This window comes from Schistocerca gregaria, chromosome 1 (genome assembly GCF_023897955.1).
Source record: "Schistocerca gregaria isolate iqSchGreg1 chromosome 1, iqSchGreg1.2, whole genome shotgun sequence".
NCBI classification, from domain to species: Eukaryota; Metazoa; Arthropoda; class Insecta; order Orthoptera; family Acrididae; genus Schistocerca; species Schistocerca gregaria.
Genome location: NC_064920.1, coordinates 162,520,208 through 162,537,590, shown reverse-complemented (window position 1 = coordinate 162,537,590; position 17,383 = coordinate 162,520,208). Strand labels below are relative to the sequence as shown.

The 17,383-nt window shown below is 41.2% G+C and overlaps 1 protein-coding gene across 1 annotated transcript in view; it reads right to left on the bottom strand.

The window, feature by feature from the left end:
• Nucleotides 1-17,383, bottom strand: part of LOC126335878 (glutaminase kidney isoform, mitochondrial-like) — a 306,299-nt gene that overhangs the window by 91,120 nt on the left and 197,796 nt on the right. The window lies entirely within an intron of this gene.

The following is a 17,383-nucleotide window of genomic DNA, read 5'->3' as shown; positions in this document are numbered from 1 at the left end:
ATTTTGCTAGTAGTTATAACAATGCAGATGATTTGCTAACCCAAACAACTGCATAATCAGACAGCAATTGCCATTCATCCGTTCGGCTTCACTCCGCTCAGCTGATATAGCCCCGTCCCCTTTTTTCTGTAGAAAGTTTATTTCTAGATGTGATGAGGATTAACCTGACAGATACATCATGTACACTATGCACGTATCCAAAAATCAACTTATGATTCATTCAGAAATCAACTTAAAATGTGTTCAAAAACGTTCAAAAATCAACAGGGATGTGTTTCAAAATCATATGAACAATTGATAGACCAATGTGCACTGGATGCTAGGCACTTTCTAAAACAAGTTTTTTTCCCTCAAGAATATGATTTTGGCACCTCCTTTTCCCAGTAGCATCTAGCCACTTGCACAGCCAACAGCCACATTCCTGTAGCCAGAAGCAGGAGAATCTACTACTCAAACGCGTCTGAACTGCACATGCGCATGAGCCCGCTCATAACTGCTAAAATGAATCTAATGTAAACAATTGTGACTTCACGCTCATCAGAGGCAATTTGTTTTAATTAAGCATTGCATAGTCTTCCTAAAGCCTTTGACACATTTTGCTGTTGGCAGATGCTTGCATGAGCACTGTGTGTCGTTGTTGTATATCGCGCTTTTCCTTTGCAATTTAAGTTTTTTTCATTTTTTTTTCTTTCATTTATGTTTTATTGTTGAAGTATTATTCTGCAGTAGCAGGATACAGTAATATCATTTGTTAGACTAGTGGTTCTTACCATCAAAATTACAAAAAATTTACAGAAAACCAAAACAATTAAAAATTCCCGGAATTCTAACAAATTTCCGGGTTTTTCCCAGTTTTCTCCCAGATGAAAAAATTCCTGGTTTTTTTCCAGGATCTCCCAGTTGTCCTGGGTCATACACACCATGTTAATGAAATTTATTGTGTCCACTTTACTGTTTCTTATTTTCATAGTGTTACTCATAGTGATTAGTTGGTTGAAACTGTTGTAGCCACAAAAAAAAATTTATGTGAAGACATAAACTTCAATTAATAATATGGCAAATATGAATATATTATGTCTAGTTTCAATATTAAAGCTTTTTAAACTTGAGCAAAATTGCCTTACAGTTCACAACATATTTCAACCCTCCACTGAAAGCCACCTAAAACCTTGAATTTTTCATTCTTTTCAGTTCAAATTTTGTAATTCTGTAGGACAGAAGTGTGTAAAATTTCATTGAAACTGAAGATGGCCAGTAGGGGGACGATTCCTAAATCTGGCCTGCTTATGTGGTATGACCTACAGGAAGGCATCTTAGTATAACTTATCAGCTTTCTGAGGGAACTGAAGTACTGAATAACCCCTTTATGTTGGTTGGAAGAGGGTTATGTGGTGGAAAAATTAAAACCATAGCTTTTGCCTGTATCTAAGGACCATCCTTGCTTGCACAGGATAGAGTAGCATGTAGAGCGGAATCAAACCAGCCTCTTGACTGAAGACCACAACAACAACAACAGCAACAACAGCAAGGACCATCCTATTTAAGTAAATTTACACAGCATGGTTCAGAAAAAAAGTAAAAAGTATAATCTAATTTGAATAAAACATTCAGTATAACACATGTCCACTTTCTATTGGTTACAGAGATAAATTATCATTTTGTGAATTGGTGTTCAAGTACTATCCATTGTATTCCTTAGTTTTAAGTTAGAGTTGTGAAGTTGCACTGCAATTAAATAATTTAATTTTTCAGCTGTGGTTCTGCTTGTTACTTGTTGGGCAATTCTACCATGCTCTTTTGTATGCTACACATATTTACAAATGATGAGTTTGCCGATATGTCCTTGTGCAAGGATTTTGTAATGGAAATGCTGCTGCTGTGTGAAGAGAATATAGCATACAATTTCCTACCCACAGAGTACCATATTCAGTATTGTTTACTCATGTTTTCCATAAACTGTGCATGACTGGTGTAGCAACCTGTGGTCATATCTCATTTGAACATGCAAATGAACAGACTGTCTATGAAGTAGAAGACATTATTCAGCTGGTAGACCAACAAGTACAAACAGAATTTATACATGAATTCATGAACAGGCATTCCATATATAGGAGCATGGTGCATATTACATATGCAGGTCTCTTTCCTTATTGTATACAGTAGATTAAACATCTTCAAGGTGGAGAGTGAGGTTGTTGTTGTTGTTGTGGTCTTCAGTCCTGAGACTGGTTTGATTCAGCTCTCCATGCTACTCTATCCTGTGCAAGCTTCTTCATCTCCCAGTACCTACTGCAACCTACATCCTTCTGAATCTGCTTAGTGTAGTGATCTCTTGGTCTCCCTCTACAAGTTTTACCCTCCACGCTGCGAGATTGAGGTAGACAATTGGAATTTTGTCATTGTTGAACTGCAAATCACTATGTAATCCCATTATACTGTTTCCATGACACTCATTCCTCTCATTGGTGGTCAGATAAATATTCACACACCTTTGTGGGGACACAGTTTCAAGAACAGAACTCCCATAAAAGTCTGGTGTGGTATGATAAGCAGTAAGTTGACTGGACCTGTTGTATTATTTCATCACTTTACAGGGTCCTGTCGTCTAGAAGTTCTTGTGCATGAGCTTTTAGTATTACTGGAAGAGGTTCCTTTGGCAACATGGATAAGTATGTTCTCTCATGACAGAGACTCAAGCATATTCAAGTCATAAAGTGACACATAACCTAAACTTAACATTCCCCAGAAGGTATATTTGCAGAAATAGTCACATTTCTAGGGCATCATGGTCCCCAACCTTACACCTCCAAATTTTTGCCTGTGGGGTTGGTTGAAAGTAAACAGAGAAAAAATAACTCAAGATACAAACTCATCATTAAAAACAGTGCTGCTATATAATTTTGTTTTATTAATGACATGCCTCTTGTTTTCTTTGAATTAATAGTTATATTATATGCCTGACATTGTCTATTGCTGCAATGGCCAAATGACAATAAAATTATTATAAATAACATTATTATTATTATCATAAAATAATAATATTATTATTATCATAAAATAATGCCAAAATGACCTCAGAAGAGCTGCAAGTGGTGTTATCAGGAGAATTCAAAATTGCACTGAAGCATGAGTCGGAATTTCTATAAATCAGCTTTGAACTTAATCATTTGCCTCTGCCTAAGACCAGCTGTGAGTATTATTTATTTCAATTACACTGTAATAGCTGCATCTCTGTAAAAAATAAAACTCACAAGGACCTTCTTGAGTGCAAGGTCAAAAAAGGCCAATGTTGTCTACAACGTTCGACACCACACGTATTGTCTACCATAAACCACAATATTACTGCTAATGAGAACAGTTGGTGACACTGGAGGTATACAATGGGGAGCACAGCTTGAGGCTATGGAGCATAACTGAATGGTTTAATCAATGAGTAACTCATAATGGTCTAAAACGTTAGATATGTTGACACAAATTGGAGCAACAGCAATGATAAACAAGACAAACATTGCATTACATCTGATACAACAATTGCTGAAATTTACATTTCACCAGAAAGAAATACAAGGAATTTTGCATAGTGATAAAGAAGTGGCACATGAAAAATTAGTGTTTCTGCAAGGTGAGTCAGTGTAAGGTGTTATGTTGTATACACTTGACTGTGCTGACAATGTACATGAAGAGTGCAATGACAATGATGTGCTTAGCAAGTGAAAGTGACACAGAAAGAGATGTTGAGCCATGTAGTTCATCATCCTTGTCAGGCAGGGAGCCACAAATACCATCTTCAGTGGCACACCGTTAAAGACACCCATAGTCCAAGGAGCAGGTAGTAAACATACACAGAAGGCATCCCCTGCATAGTAAAGTAAGCAATTATGAATAGGTTTTGAATAAGTCCACAGCGGTATGACCGTGTAGTGCATAAGAAAAACTATGGACGTTCATGGGACAGTGAGGTACACTTGTTACAAAAACTGATGTTTGTGCGTTTCAAGGATACAATTAACAGGACATGCATGACAGTGACCTACTACACTATGCACATCAAATATCACAAAACACAGATTACAATGATTTCAAGGGAAGCGGTGGATGGTTACAAAACTTCAAACAGTGCTACAGAACTGGAATATGCAAGATAATGAAATTCTAACAAAGCATCAACTTGATGATGCACAGCAAAATGTGGAATCAGCTCAAAAATTTTATATGAGATGAATGAGCTTATCGCATCATTCAATAAGGAATTTGTTTTCAGCTCTAACCAACTGGGATATGAAGAGGATATGCATATGAAAGGAACCCTGGAAATTAGAGATACCAAGAGAGTTGTATCAAGATCAACTAACATCAATGCCTTAACATATTTGTGTACAATTGTGCTGACTGTTAATCTGGATAGTAAATTGCCTAAAAAGTTAGTCATTATTGTTTGAGAAGTTGGAGGTACTCTGCTCCCTATGATTCTTTCTCATGTATGTGATTTTGCAAGTGCAGTAGGGAATATTTACATCACAGCAAGTAAGAGTGGGAAAATTGGTGTAACAGAACTAAAACTATGATATGAGTACTGCTTTTGGCTGACAATTAATCAAAAAACTTTCTTTTACTTGATCCCTGGTCTGCAAATAAAAATCATACTCCTTTAGCGAAAATTATCCCTCCTGACAAGTGTGTGACATTGCAATTCGTACCACCTGGAACCGCTGAATAAATTCAGTTTCTGGATGTTTGTTTTTTCTGTGCCTGTAAAACATATTATCACACTGTCTGCAGCTATGCATTAAAGGAAGCTAGTTTCACAATAAGCTCCATGACAGACTGCTTCACATTCGGTTGCATGTCATCATATTCCATCAGTTCTCATCAACCCATTACACCAACATTATTCTATACACATACTTTAAGAGGCAATACCTCGCTGAACGTCGTGCATGTTTTCTAAATTCTGAGGAGTTCACCTTCATTCTTAATAGTATGAACCTTTGCAGCCACTGTGTTGGTGTTCGTGATGTAAGTTTTTTGTTTCTTTTGAACATTTCTTAAATGCTGAAATGCAATACATACATCCCATAGAAGGTTGATTTCTGCAGCTCCTGGACACTCATTTTCTGTTGCCCTCCTTATGCACATGGTGAGTCACTAGCAGCTAATATTTTTCCTGTTATAATTGTTAACACAACACTTTCAAACAAGCCTTACTAAATATTGCACTTGCAACCCAGCACTCAAGGTGTTCCTTGTCAGATGTCTGTTATATGGACTGTTTCATTTGAATAAGACTATACCACTACCTCCTAAAATATTTACTACTCTGCCCTGTATATTGTTTGGAATTTTGATTATCAGGTGAGAGATATTGCAATCCTATTCCTCAATAGATTGAGTGATGTACAACTTCCACTTGTTTTTAATTAGATCTGATTTTTATTTATTGTCCTTCCTGTTCTAATAGCATTTTTTCTTATTTCTTTAGAATTTCTGAGGTTTTTTTTTTTGTCTGACTGTACATATACCATTGTACTAGAACATATTGCACTAAAATAAGCAGACATAAAAGTTGAACCTTATTAGAAAATTAAATAGTTACCAATCCTATGTATATGTTTAATAAGTCAAAAGCACATAAAAGTTATCAAACAATGGAAAGTCCAACTTGGAATATCAACAATATTAGGAAAAGGATAAAGTGGTATTCACTATAAAGATGACCCACTGAGTTGCACACAGGTACAATGAAAAGACTGTTACAAATTAATAGCTATTGGCCAGAACCACTTCAGCAAAGAAACTACACATTCACACAAGTAAGCACATCTTGTACACATGAGACCACTTCCACCTGGAGCTCTGACTGGAATTACACTGCATCTATCTACAGTCGGAGGTGCTGGTGGAAGGAGTCATGTGTGCATGAGGTGTGCTTGCAAGTGTGAATGTGTATGTGTGTTTTCTTTAATGAAGAAGACTTTGGTCAAAAGCTACTGATGTATAACAGCCTTTTCATTGCACCTGTCTGCAACTCAATGGGTCCTCTTTATGGTGAGTAGCAATCTATCCTTTTCCTAATATTATTGTGCATACAGGAAAAGTGTAACTAATATTAAACATTAGATTTTGCTTTCATGTACAGGCTGTTACAAAGTCTTTGCAACAAAATATCTGTTGGTGGTAGATCACATCATGGTGAATAACTTTTGTTAGAGGCAAAATGTTCAGTGACACTTCCCAGTGACATTGGGAGTCTTTAATAATTGACTATGCTGATGAGAGGTGTAAGGGCATAGACACTCTGCAGCACTCATGTACAATGTGTGTTTCCTGTAATCCAGTCGTGAGCTCCATGTGAAAGGCAGTAAGATTAGCACCAAAAATATCTTTCTGCATTTAGAGACAGGTGCAGCACGTCTGGTAAGTAGACCCTGGTGAAATCCAGTCATCCCAAGCTGGCAAATTCAATAAAACTATTCCTGAAATCATCAAGATGTGTCATAAATTATTTTGACTCTAACAAAAGTTGTTCCCACGATGTGGTCCATCATCCCTCAATGTTTGTTGCAAAGACTTTGAAACACCATGTATAATTAACTCCTTACTGCCAAATGTCATGAACCCACATTGTACCAACACTCTGCTAATAATTGGAAAGTTAGCTGTTTTTGAGCACTGGTACTGGTAAGTGCTAATTCTGTTTCACGCTGTCAACACTTCTGGCAAGTGCTGCATCCTCCTGAGCACTTCAGGTACAGTGCCACAAGTTTTTGCTTTTATCATTCATCTACAAATTTATTCATATATTAAGGATTAAATATCATTATTTCATAGAGCAATTCAGTTTATTTCCCTCTAATTTACAAACACTTTAATTTTATGTTAAAATCATTCAACTTTCACAAATACGAAACCAGATTCAGTGTAAATACATCAGATGTATATCTAACTTTGGGAATGCTGCTGTTCATGATGTATACAGGTTTTGAATAGAAACCCATGTTGAGTAACATACCATTTCCTTTCTATGATGGTTTCAATTCAGATATGTAACACATCCATGTCTGCTGAGGGACAGAGAAAAGTCTCAGAGTTGCTTGTCCTGGTATGCAGTAGGGTAGATAGGTGATGTGTACTATGTTTGATGATCACCTGACATCACTTAATGTCTGCCTTGTTGTGAGACCTATTCAATGCCTGTGCAGCACTGATACAGTAATCATGGTTTGGTACATATTTTTGGAATACCAGAACACCGAAATATTCAGACTTGCTCCTTGTTTTTGGTGAAGAGCTATTAATCAACCATACGATAAATGTTTTCTGTAATGTAGCATGCCATCGCACATATGTTTTGCCCAAGTTATGTAGTGGCTCTGAGAAAGAGGTACCTTCACTGTGAGGAGGCAGTGGTGTGGTACTTCATGGCCATGCCGCATTCCTGAATTTAAAGACGTACTTCATGATGTAGAAGTTAACCCATCAATTAGTACTCAAACCATTGTGCATACAGTGGGTGTTAGTCACAGTATCGTCTGGGATGTTGTGTGTGAGCAACAATAACATCCACACCACTTACAAAGGGTACACGCTAAAGGTCCAGCTGATTTTCCATAGTGTGTAGCTTACTGCATGTTGTTCCTGCACTGCTGCATTGACACACTCCTGTTTGCATGCTGAGTTCTGTTCATAGATGAATGTACTCTCACTTGGGACTATGTTCTGAATTTGCAAAACGGCCATGTCTGGGCACAAGGAAATCCTCATGACACACATGTTCAGAGGTTTCAGCAACAGTTTGGTATTACATGTGCACAGGTATTCTGGACAGTCATGTGATTAGACCATACCTCCTTCCACTCACCTCCTTCCACTCAAGCTAACTGGTCCTGCAAACCTGATCTTTCTACAGAACATATTGGACCTGTTCTTGGAAGCTGTGCCATTGGATGTCCATAAGGAAATGTGGTTTCAGCATGATGGTGCACCACTTAACTTCTCATGAGCATTTCAGAGATATCTCAACAGATATATGGTGAAGGATGGTGAGGCCAAGGTGGTCCAACTGTGTGGCTGCCACAATCACTGGATTTTATTCCTGAAACTACTACTTATTGGAGTCATATGCAAAGTTTAATATATAAGATTCCTGCAGAGACAGAGAAAGATTTTCTGGCACATGATGTAGCAACTGCACTAAAAACTGAAGAACACCAGGTGGGATGGAGTGTGTGTGCCTGAACATGCTTCGTAAGTACAATGTGTGTAACGATGTTGGTGGTTGCCACATTGAACCACTCTTGTAGTACTGTTCTGTATGTACAGTATTCTATGTTCTTTTTTGTTTTGGAATAATGTAAATATGTAATGTTTAAGTGGTAATATAAACAAATGTTCTTAAGTGATAAACGGATGTTTCATTATGTCTCCTTTGAACTTTATTGTACTGTGTCACACCTAATTCATTTCCTCAAGCAGAAGTGGGTGAGTTAAACCTCTGAATTGAAACATTAACACATACAAACTATTGGGTGTAACAATTTTTAGGGGTGAAAAATGGAACAATCACACAGGCTCATTTGTAGGTAAAGCAGGTAAAGACTTTGGTTCATTGGTAGGTTTCTGAGAAAATCTAATCTGTTTACACAGGCTACAAAACACTCATGCAACAGATCCTAGACTCACAAGCTGTGACATTGTCGGGAATAAAACAGTGAGCCGTATATACAATAAGTTTCTTGTAATTTATGTCTATGGTCACATACTTTTTGTTAACAGATTACCATTTTCAGTCTATAATGACTATCATCAAATCTGCAGCAAAAATGGGAAAAAACATAAATACACTGGCAGATTGTCTACAGCTTAAAAACAACAAATATACCATAATGAAAAGTACTACTGACAAATATATGCATTACTACTGACAAATATATGCATTTGTTAAGTATGAAGAGGCATATTTGTTCACAAAAACAAAGTCCAATATACTGCAGCCATAGTGGCATTGTCAAATGTTAAATGCAAAATCAGCACGAGCATCATCAAATATATATAAATAACATCATATGCACAAGTCATATTGTCAGTAGCACTACTGTTCAAAACAAGCTGCTGTACAGTAGCCTCAAGATGTTATTGATGTAAGTTCCCCAGATGTTGCAAATGTAGGCATACAGTATTTTTCAATAATTAATTGAACAGTGTAAAATAAAGGGTGATACAACAGCTGAAGTCTGTAATGAGTTTATATTGTTTATAATGTATAAAAGGCATTACAGTCATAAAAAGCAATTAAACAGAACACGACAAACGTCAGATTGCTAAAAAGAAGAAGAATTAAGAGACAGTAGTTGACATATGCTCTAGTGCTAATATTCTAGATAATGACTTAAGTAATAAACACTTTTGATAATATTAGAAACCATAAAACAAAACGCTAAAGAAGCCACAATAAAAGAAAACATAGTTCTGCACATAATCAGCACCCTCTGTAACCGCTAATGCCAGAATTCCACATAGGTGAGAAGTGGTTGGAGGAACATGATCACCACAGGGCCCCTCATACCCTGTGGCACTCCATTGCAAGAAAAGAATGATAAAAATTCTGTAACAGTGCATGACCCACATTATCTAGATAATGCAGTCTATGAAATGAACAGAGAAGGAACAGAAAATGCTAGAGTCATGCATAAAATGTAGGAAAGTGAAGTAAATATATGAGGCACTCAATACTAGGTGAAACTATTAACAAACTATATATAAAAGAGGTGTTCAGTGATTAAAGTAAAACACTGTCAAATAAAGCAAAGTAGGCATTGGGCACAAAGTCACTCTGCCAGTTAAACAGTTTTGTTGGTTCTTTCTTTTTTGCTTCATAAATTACATGGTCCTCTAAGAAATTAAGAGCATGGCCTTTTTCCACTCTGTGGAGAATATGCATACAATTCTCAACTGAGAATTGGGACAGCATTTAACTGAAACTGGTCATTCCATAGGGAGCATTGAGAATTTTATGTGTATTCTCCACAGAGTGGAAAAAGGCCATGCTCTTAATGATGAGTAGAATACTATGGCGACTGAAGGATGGTAAAACACAGCAGGTCGCAGCAAGGATCCTCAAGATTATGGCAACGATTCCAGCACACAGGAAATATGTCCAGGTGCTACAGCACGAGACGTCCACAGTGTACAACAACACAAGAAGACCAATATCTCACCATCAGTGCCCGCAGACGGCCACAGACAACTACAGGTAGCCTTGCTCGGGTCCTTACTGCAGCCACTGGAACAGTTGTCTCCAGACATTACAGACAACTGAACAGACATGGTTTATTTGCCTGGAGACCTGCAAAGTGTATCCCACTGACACCTGGTCACAGAAGAGCCCTTAAAAGCTGGTGTCAAGAACAAAGTACATGGAACAGTGGTCCCAGTTTATGTTCACGGACGAGTCCAGATATAGTCTGAATAGTGATTCTTGCTGGGTTTTCACCTGGCATGAACCAGGAGCCAGATATCAACAACTTAATGTCCTTTAAAGACACCTGTATGGAGGTCGTGGTTTGGTGGTGTGGGATGGGATTATGATTGGTGCACGTACACCCTTGCATGACTTTGATAGAGGAACTGTAACAGGTCAAATGTATTGGAACATCATTTTGCACCAGTATGTCTGCCTTTTCAGGGGTGCAGTGGGTCCCACATTCCTCCTGATGGATGATAATGCACGGCCCCACTGAGCTCCTATCATGCATGAAGATATCAGGCAAATGGAGTGGCCTGCCTGTTCTCCAGACCTAAACCCGATCGAGCACATCTGAGATGCTCTCGGTTGATGTATTGCTGCACATCTTGAAGCCCCCAGGACACTTCAGGAGCTCTGACAGGCACTGATGCAAGAATGGCAGGCTATACCCCAGCAGCTGCTCAACCACCTGATCCAGAGTATGCCAACCCATATTGTCACCTGTGTACATGTGTATGGTGATCATACCCCATACTGATGTCGGGATACATGCGCAGGAAACAGTGGCGTTTTGTAACACATGTGTTTCACAATGGCTTTCTGGACTCATCACCAATACCGTGGACTTACAGATCTGTGTCGTGTGTGTTCCCTATGTGCCCATAGTTTTGGCGCCAGTTTTGTGTAGTGACACATTGTGTGACACCACATTCTGCAATTATCCTTAATTTATGAGCATGAGTGTATATATTTGACAATGCTGGTGCTGATTTTGCATTTAACATTTGATGATGCCACTGCGGCTGCAGTACATTGGACTTTGTTTTTATAAACAGGTGTGCCTTTTCATACTTAAAGCACACAAATGCATATATTTGTCACCAGTACTTTTCATTATGGTATATTTATTGTTTTTAAGCTGTAGCCAATCTGCGAGTGTATTTATGTTTTTTTCCCCTTTTCTGCTGCAGGTCTGATGATGGTCATTATAGACCAAAACAAGTAATCTGTTAACAAAAAGTTTGTGATCATAGACGTAAATCAAAGGAAACTTAGGTCCTAGAATATTGTTGGAGTCTGTATGAGATAAGATCAAGAGATGATATTGAACATATTTATTCATTCATGCTGTACATCTTACTCCATTGCCTTGTGATTTTTAAGGCAGGTCATACATTCTATACATTTCAGTTTTACATTGAATATGTGGTATTAATATTCACAACTAAATTTTACAGATATTGTAAGGAAACATCTAGGAAAGAGAGAAAGCAAGAAGTTTGAAATGAAAGTAAAAGAAAAAGAACATGTGCAGAAAAGGGAAAACAAATAGCGACATTTGTTTAAACTATGGGAACAGCATACGAATAGTGGTATACAGAATAAACTGTCCCCACTAATATCTGCACATACATATATTTTGACAATTGTCATACACGTGCACACAGTTCAAGGTATAAGAACAGATTCAATTAACATGGCACCTCGGATGAGCAATCTGAGTCCATAAGATTAATGTTGTCTACTGTCAATTTGACCTATCGATTCCAAGCAGCAGCCCCGCTCCCCCCCCCCCCCCCCCCCCTTGCTGTACAGAGTACCACATGATGTAAGTCTTGAGCGAAGACCATGTGGGCATTGACGCTGTTGGTGGTCATACGAGCTGGTAGACGCATGACCGGGACCTCCATCCCAACTGGGGTGGGATGTGGAGGCAGAGTGACAGGAGGCAGGTCCACCTCAAAGACGTCGAGCCAGCAAGGACGGGTGATGCAGCAGCCAGTCCAAGAGCAGGTGGGTTGAACGGCCCCAGGGTGTAAGTGTGGCAAGCCCAGATGCTAATCGAGCTGTCTGTTGAGATGAAGGCGCGAATTGTTGTCAAGTCGCACTCATGAGGGAGGGTGAGTCTATGCACAACACTCACGTTTAACTGGTCATTGGGTGGTGGGGCTGCTGTGTCTGTGAGTAGAATGAGAACTTGGTTGTCGAGAGTGATGACTGAAATGTCATCCACGTGGTGTGGGGGTATGTTGCAGAGCAGGGTGACTTTGGGAGAGGGTGTCTGTGTAGTCGATGAGGTAGCAGAGAAACCCACACACAGGGTGGAAAACGGTGTGGTGGCACGAGGAGAAACATTGTCAGACTCCATGGCGGCTGGGAGACCAGCAGGAGTGTTGTTAGGAGAATCAGACTGAGCCAGCAGAGGGACTTCGAGGTCCATGAATGCTGGTTTGAGTCAGTGTAACAAAAAAGTTTGCGGACTGTCTTTGACGGTGATGTCAAAAGTTGTATCGGCGGTCCGCCGGAGGACTTTAAAGGAGCCAAAATAAGGTGGTTACAGCAGTTGTCAGACCAAATTGTCTCTCACCTTTACATGGCAGCAAGTATTGAGAGCGGTTGGCACATAAGTGTATGGCGGGGAGTGACTGATAGGTTGGTGCATGAGTGCATATTTGAAGTGGGTGTGCTTGAGACTTATGAAATCCAGGGATGGAGGGGGGGAGTCTTCAGGTACTTGAGACTGAATGAGTTCCCCTGGTAGGATGGGATTATCCCCAAAAACGAATTGTGGGATAGTTCCCTGTAAGTCATGCTTGCAAGTTGAACAGAGGCCGAGCAATACCCACGGAAACACTTCAGACCAGAGACAGTCGTGGCACCTGAGCATCATTTTTAGAGTGCGGTGCCACCGTTCCACTAACCCATTGCTTTGTGGGTGGTAGGCTGTGGTGTGAATTTTCTTTACGCCACAGACATTGCATAAAATTGTGCATAGGGAAAACTCAAACTGCCGACCCTGGTCGGTGGTGATGGTGTTTCGACAACCGAACCTAGCAATCCATAGTGTGCACACAAGATTTGGGAGGCTGTATTCTGTATGTGGAGATGGTGTAACCCAAGAAAGTGACAGAAGGCTGACGCAACTGAAATTATTCTTTGTTGACCTCGACGCCATTGGAGTTCAAGGTCTGGAGGAAGATGGATAAATGATTTTCATGTTCCTCAGCTGACCTGCTGAAAATGAGTATGTGGTCCAGATATGCAAAGCAAAACTCAAACTGTTGTAAGAGGTAGTCAATGAAACACTGCCACGTTTTAGGCCAAATGGCTTGAAGTTGTATTGGAACAAACCGTGTGGCGTGATAATAGGATTTTTAGGGATTTTTAGGAATCTGGTAGTAGGCACGTTTACAGCCAATAACACTGAAGATTGTAGCGCCCAATAGCACATGAGTGAAATCATTTATGTTAGGCACAGGGTAATTGCCCATGACAATATGAACATTTACACATCTGTAGTCACTGCACATTCGGAAAGAACCGTCGTGTTTGCGGACGAGGTGGATCGGTGAAGACCAGTTGCTGTCTGACAGTTGTAGGGTACCTGTCTCCGCAATGTCATTAATTTGCTGTCGGCCTGCACACAACTTAATAGGGTTGAGGCGTCTAACCTTGTGACTAATAGGAGTGCCGGCAGTGGTAACTCTCTTGTGTGTTGTTCCGTCACTGATGGAAGAAACTGAGAACTGCACACGAGACTGATCAATTTCCTGACGCAAAGTTTTTGGATGGGTAGGGTACAACAAGGCACAGCCATTAGTGTGAGTTGCAAAAGGCAGCACGAAAGTCAGATGTCTAGTACGTGAGAGCGGAGTGCGCTTGTTTGGAGAGGGCAGCTGGGTGTGCAGTGCGGAGTGGGATGGAATGCACAGCGACTGTCTGCTGTCAGCCTTGCACTTGGCAACCAGCATGGGTGAGAGCAGCATTGGTTTCATGCGTGGAACAGTGATGGCTGCCAAGCCACATGGCATGGAGAGAGGGAATGTTTATCAACATGCGGGGTGGCTTCCCGTGTGGTGGGTGTGGTTGTATTGCGCGCTCAACTGTTATTAGAAGCACTGTCTGACACAAATGGCAGTGAACATGGCAAGCGTGTAGGGGATGCGGAGTCTACCAGATGCAAATTGTCATATGCAAATTAATGTTTTTGGACTAACCTGATGAGTGTCCAAGCTGGTGTCTGCTGGAGGAACACAATTAAGTGGCGGGACTGTGGACTGCAGTTTCGACAGTGAGGTACGAGCTGCAACGAGCTCATTGTAAGTGCTATTCGTTGTTTCAGCTTGTCATTTTCCCAGTGGAGTTGTGCCCCTGAGTCATATTCTGACAGTAGGTTAGTGACACAGGTCACAATGTCACCCACGATGGTGGAGCACTAGTGTACCAACTCACATGTCATGAGAGAAACAGATCATGGGACATAATTGCGGGAGCACAGCATCTGAGTGTTAGTGGGATGGTGTAGCACTGAGCCTTGAACTACATTCAGAGAAAGTTTGTAATGGGACAAAAAATCCATACTGACGAAACACAGAGAAGGAGATAGGTGCACCGAAACTTTGACAGAGCCCGAGGTTTGTAATGTTGATGCATTGACAGCTAGTAGAAGTGACTTTGTCGTTGAAAAGACAGGGCAGCCATTGATGTACGTATGATAGACATGTCAGCACCAATGTCGACTAGGAAAAAGAGCCATGATGAAATGTCAGTCACGTACAAACGACCGTTCAGCCAGGCAGATGAGTGGATGGAGTGCAATGTATGAGGGCGCCTGTGAGGTTCCCCACAGGACTCGGCATTATCGCCAAAAATCTTGTGGTACCAGCAGTATGGATGAGCCATGTGGGGGGGGGGGGGGGGTGACTGTAGCAGCGGAGGAGGCTTGTCCTCATTGATTTGTTCTGGCATGTATACCAGCACGTATGGTGTGGGCAATACTGGAGTGCTTGGATGGTGTAGTGAGCAAGTTGATACTGCCAGTCGATGTAGAAGGCGCGAAGGCAGAGTGAGCCCTGTCTCTGCCAGCAGCTGATTGGTAAGCAGGAGCAGTTGTGCCAACTAGCGGGGAGTTGTGAACTGGTTGGTAGCAATGAATACAGGTGGTTTGCGATGCACAGACGAGAGCTGATTGACTCAAAAGGGTGCGGTAGCAGGTGGATCTGTAGGTTGGTAGGCAATCTGGCACACAACACCGCCCACAGTGGGCATCCAGCATGGTATGCTCACTCAGAAGTAACCAAATGTGGCGCCAGAGTTGTGATGGAGTTTGATCCCCTAGGTGTTCCTCATACAAGATCTTGATGATTAATTCTTGTGGTGACCAGGCGAGTCGTTCCATGAATGTTTTCTTCATGTATTCATACTTCCGTTGAGGAGGTGGCGAGAGGAGTAAATCGCAAATTAAGTCAAAGTGATCATGGAGGTATGTGATGAGACACAGGAATTTAGAGTTGTCGTCGGACACATGATGCAGCTAGAAAGATGCTCGACAAGTGCAAACAACGATACAGGGTTGTCTCCATATAAAGGTGGCAGCTTTGGCAGACGACCTGGGGGTGGGGATGAAGGCTGGGTCCATGTCAGGAGAGGCCATACAGCAGACTGGCACAGTAGGCGTGGGTGTGTTACTGGCAAGAACGTCTGTAGCAACAGCATGTTGCATTGAGGTGTCGCGAAAACACGACGTGACTGGCACAGTTGGTACCGTGGGGATGAGTGGATGTGCAATATGTGTAGGGGTCCAGTAAACTGGTACTGATTTGAATTTGCCCACCTCGAAAATAACACAGAAGGCTTGTGTGTCAAACACAGGCAAAGCTCCAGAATGAGATTTTCACTCTGCAGTGGAGTATACACTGATATGAAACTTCCTGGCAGATTAAAACTGTGTGCCTGACTGAGACTCGAACTCAGGACCTTTGCCTTTCACGGGCAAGTGCTCTACCATCTGAGCTACCGAAGCACGACTCACACCCGGTACTCACAGCTTTACTACTGGCAGAAGTAAAGCTGTGAGTACAGGGTATGAGTCGTGCTTCGGTAGCTCAGATGGTAGAGCACTTGCCTGCGAAAGGAAAAGGTCCCGATTTCAAGTATCGGTCAGACGCACAGTTTTAATCTACCAGGAAGTTTCACAGGCAAAGCTGTCAGAGAGGTGAGCAACTGAGCTGTCGGAAGAACTGGTGGGGCCCCCTGTGAGTGTGCGGAGGGCAGGGTGGGTGGGGGGGTTGTAACTCATGTGACAAAAATGTGAGTTCTCCATGCACATTGAAAACACACCCTGTGAGGTCAGACTATAAATTACCAGTGGAACTTGCAGAAGATCACTGAGGTGTGGTAAGATGCCCCTGGGAGCTGAAACGCCGAAAGATGTACTTGAACCCATGTGGTCGAAAAGTTGAGCAACAGGTCTGGGGGGTGGGCAAGGAGAATTTTGTGCATGAAAATGTCCATCGTTAGTCTACAAATGAGGCAAAACTGAAACAGGTTGTGATTGATAGTGGCCAGGTGCCTTTTGTAAAAGTGACGGCATTGCACACAGCACAACAGTAACTGTTGTTGGGGCCAGTTGAGAGTCAAAGGACATGTGCGAATGTAGAGCGCTTTGAACACAATACGATTGATCAGTAGGTGCCCAGTTCTGAATATTATCCACTTCACACTTCACATGTTAGCGAGCACAGTCTGGCAACACGAAACACAAGACCATTGTTTGAGTTAACAGAGTAGCACTCGACTGTTGTAGGACAACAAAGTTTGAGGTTAATGTGCTTGGAGATCACAAATCACTATGGAGTAATGGAAAGCCAGCTGTTGGCGAAGGATTAAAGGGGCCCGGTGGTCTTAGTTGGGCTTCCAAATCTTCGAAGCATTGGGTGAGGTGGCCATGACAGTGTGCGCATAACCTGTTGATTTAAAACACCCGGCGTGGAAGTCACGGAAGACATAGAAACTTCAGGGTCACCAGTATGGGAACAGGATACGAATAGCAGTATACAGAATAAACTGTCCCCACTAATATCTGCACATACACATATTTCGACAATTATCATACATGTGCACACAGTACAAGACATAAGA